Genomic DNA, 4,488 nt, shown 5'->3' with positions numbered 1-4,488 from the left:
GGAGCCTGTGCTCCACAACGGGAGAGGCCACAGCAGTGAGAGGCCCGCGGACCGCAAAAAAAAAAAAAAAAAAAAAAAAAAAAAAAGTTTCTATAAAAATAATGTATATTATTTAAAAATTCAGAAAACACAGAAAAATTTAACAAATTTATATTCATGTAAACCTACTACCCATAGAGAATCACTGTTAACATTATGGCATATAGCCATCCAGACTATTTTATTCATTTTATTCTTCGATTCTAAAAGTACATACATCTATTTTGGGTGTTAAGGCATAAATGGAGTAATCACAAATGGGGCCACATTATGTGCACTCTTTCATATATATGTATATGCATACATATGTACAAAATTATATGTATATAAATCATACACATACATATACATATTATATATATGTATAGTACATATATCATTTCTAGGTCTTTTGCATCTTTTAAAAATTAATATATCTTGGAGATCTTGTATAACAGTACATACACTGTTTCACAGCATACTCTCCACCTTAAAGTATTTCATGTTTTTCATTCCATATTAATATATATTTCCAAATAATAATTTTTAATTGCATCATAGTATTTCATTGTGTAGGTGGACCTTAATTTATTCAATCAATCCCAATCAATGGACATTAAAAATTTCAATGTTATAATTAACAATGAATGGACATTGTTATGCATAATATATAAAAGCATCATTATATATGTATAATATGTAAATTAACTTTAATGTACAATACGTTAATATATAATGTAATAACATCTCAATCTTTGTAACCAAAAAACTTTAGCAACTTGAAAGATTATGTGATACATATACGTATTGATTACTTCTGCTCTTATCTTACATTTTCTTTTGTATTAGGTCCTAGAAGTAGAATTGCTGTAGCAACGGCAATTCCATTTTTCTAGTGGACTTTCAATAAACGTTTTCTGAGGATGACAGGCTTTCACAGTAATAGACTTCCCAAGGAACAATACTATTGCATTGTGAAGGTGACCTGTGGTTTGTTAACTAAGAAAGTCGTGTGAAAAAAAAGAAAAGCATTTTGCGAAAGACAGAAGAGTTTTGAGTTGTGTCCAATCTCATGTTTTTGATAATCTCTAGAAGATACATTTCTAAAAGAAAAAGAACAAAGAAAAATTAAACATAAAGGATAGCTAGTGATTTAATTTAAATCTATACATTTTAAAGAACCAATACTCTCCCATGTGGGTTTACCTGTAAATATAGTTAGTAATAAAACATCAAGATTCAACTGTGTTTATGTTCCAAGAACATGTACCATTAGAACGTAAAACTCCAAACAAATCAACTGTAAAAAGACACTGGTAATATAAAGAGAAAAATTTGAAGAAAAAAATAAACTGATTGGAAATTAGATGATATTAAGAAATCATTATTAAATGTTTTTAGGTGTGAATAATGATATTGTGCTTATATGGGGGGAAGAAGACACTTATTGAAATGATATGACATTGGGATTTACTTTAATATAATCCAGAGAATTGGGAGGGAGACTTGGCAGAAGAAGGAATTAATAAACAAAAAGGCCTATATGTCCTTAATTGTTGAACGGGATAATGGTATATAGGCACTCATACTTTTCTCACAACTATTCTGCATGTTTGCAATTTTTCTTATTAAAATTTTGAAAAAATAATGTAAACCCCATAGAGGCAGGGATCCCACCTGCTCTGTTCACTCCCACATCTAGCACAATGAATAAATGTTTATAATTGGTATATAAGTACTAGAGATGTTACTCTATTTTTTATTGTGTTTTTACCTTAGTTACATGGTACATAGAAGTTTTAAGTATTCAAACCTGGCAATTACAGCACAATAGTGAGATCCCCATTGGTGGAAGTATTCAAACGCAGATAAAACTTCTTAGTTGGGTGTATTTTTATGGGAATCATGGATTAGGTAAAGAGTATGAGTAGCTTGACGTTAAGTTCACTGCCGATTTCAGAAGTCTATTATAAAATGTTTCTCTATCCAGATTTAGATTTACATTTTAGCATTTTCTTAGAACTGAATGGAAGAAAAAAATCTATGTTTTTCTCAAGCTGGAAGTCACCTCTCTTTGGCACTGGATTTCTTGCTGGAGTTTCATATCTATTCTGATCTTTGAGTGTAAGCACCAGAGACTCAACACGTTACTCCAAATAACTGGGTTACCTTGGAAATAATGGAAATAAAGGTAAGCATCAAAAGAGATAAGAATCCCAAAGGTGGAATAGGATTTCCTAGAGGGAGAGGTTAGGGTCAAGAGCAAGTAGGCTGGACTATCAGCGGTGGGAACTCATGGATTCCCTGCCATTATGCTGAAACCCCCCCTTTTTCCATCACTCCATATCTTCTGCTAACTCATATCTTCGCTTCCCTCACAACCCCAGATTTTTTATGGCCTTTCTCTGGACATCTCTGTAGCTTCTACTCCTAAAAGTAATTACCAGCTAGCCCTCTCCACACATCTTAGTACTTTACATCATTTGAACACTGAGAGGGGTCTGGGGCGTGGCTAAAATAAAAAGAATGGGGGCTTCCCTGGTGGCGCAGTGGTTGAGAGTCCGCCTGCCGATGCAGGGGACACGGGTTCGTGCCCTGGGCCGGGAAGATCCCACAGGCCGCGGAGCGGCTAGGCCCGTGAGCCATGGCTGCTGAGCCTGCGTGTCCAGAGCCTGTGCTCCACAACGGGAGAGGCCACAACAGTGAGAGGCCTGCGGACCACAAAAAAAAAAAAAAAAAAAAAAAAAAAAAAAAAAAAAAAGAATGAAATTGCTGAGTAACCATCATAACTGTCTGGATAATGCTTTCAACACAGCTCACCTCACAGGCTATTCTTAGGTGAACTGTTCATTCCCAGTCTGTGGTTAAGATTATCCGGCTATAGTATGGTTTTGAACTCGTGTGTAAGGAATAGCTGGGGTGGGGATCTCCTAGAAGGGAGAGATGGTAGGACAGACATCCTATCCCAAGTCCAATACAGATTGGCAATGAGAAAGCGGCCAAAAGAAAGGTGGAGGCCTAAGGAGGGAGAAAACCCATGGATCAGTGACCTAGATAAGGATGTCAGACAGCAGCCATAGTTAACCAGAGGTCCTAGTGCTGTTCTCTGGACACTGAAGAGAGAGGTAAATTGTACTTATAATCTCAACTCAGATATGAATCCCAGATCTATCTTATATTAGCTGTACAACCTTGAGGCAAGTTCTGTGTCTCTGAACTGCAATCTTGTAGACTGTGAAAAGGGTATAAAAATGCTTTCTTTGCTGGGCAGGCAAAAAGGTTAAATGAGGTAATGAGTGCAAAGCATTTACATAATAGGCACCTAATAAATGATCTTCTTCTTATGCCAGTCCTTTGAATGTTCTCTGTGAATTTCAGCCTTCTGAAGCTGAATTAGAATCTGAAACTCAGCAATATTCAGGGAAAGCTGTTGAGAGGCAGGATTCCTGCAGTTTACTGTATAAGGTGAAAGGGCTCAACTGAACTTCGCTAGAGGCTCTCCTCCTTAAAAACATCACACGCTGGCCCTCCAGAGGTGAGCTGTCATCAGCAGATAAAAGGAGTCTGCAGGAGGCCAGGCCCAAGAGCCTCTAGATCTACTTGGATTTCCAGTTTTCTACAATCCCTTCAGCTCTGAGCATCCTTCTGCCCTTTTTATTGCTCCATACCCCCCACACATACACACACCAGTTTCCCAACATGCAAGAAGAAAAAACAAAGGGTATTTTTTAAATAGGGGAGAAATAATGTCATGTGGGTCTTGAGGATGAGATGTCCTTATTAAGATGGAGCCTGACCAGCACTCTATATCCTTTAGGGTTGCTTTTTGGAGGGCTTTATCTAGATTCCTTCTGAAAATGAGCATTTCCTCAGGAAATGTTAGTAAAATATGGGGCTTTAGAGCTAACTAGATCTGGGCTTAAACATCACCCCTATTGTGTGTGGACCTTGGGCAAGTTACTCCATCTCTCTGAGCCTCAGTTTCCTCATCTGAAAAATAGAAAAACAGTGCTACCCAGACCCACCTACAGGATACTTCAATGCTTAAAGGAGAGCATGTATGAACAGTTTCCAGCACCATGCCTGGCAAGAGTGAGCCCTCAGTACACAGTAGCTTTTATTATTCGCTAAGCTTTTTATCCCTATTGTTTTTTTTGTTTTTTGTTTTTTTGGCTGCGTTGGGTCTTGGTTGCTGTGCATGGGCTTTCTCTAGCTGCAGCAAGCGGGGGCTACTCTTCGTTACAGTGCGCAGGCTTCTCATTGCGGTGGCTCCTCTTGTTGCGGAACACGGGCTCTAGGTGGGCAGGCTTCAGTAGTTGTGGCTCGCGGGCTCTAGAGCGCAGGCTCAGTAGTTGTGGCCCACAGGCTTAGTTGCTCCATGTCATGTGGGATCTTCCCAGACCAGGGCTCGAACCCATGTCCCCTGCATTGGCAGGCGGATTCTTAACCACTGCACCACCAGGGAAGTCC

This window comes from Lipotes vexillifer, unplaced genomic scaffold (assembly GCF_000442215.2).
Source record: "Lipotes vexillifer unplaced genomic scaffold, Lipotes_vexillifer_v1.1 scaffold1008, whole genome shotgun sequence".
NCBI lineage: Eukaryota > Metazoa > Chordata > Mammalia > Artiodactyla > Lipotidae > Lipotes > Lipotes vexillifer.
The sequence above is the reverse complement of the archived record's forward strand: the minus strand, read 5'-3'. Positions refer to the sequence as shown.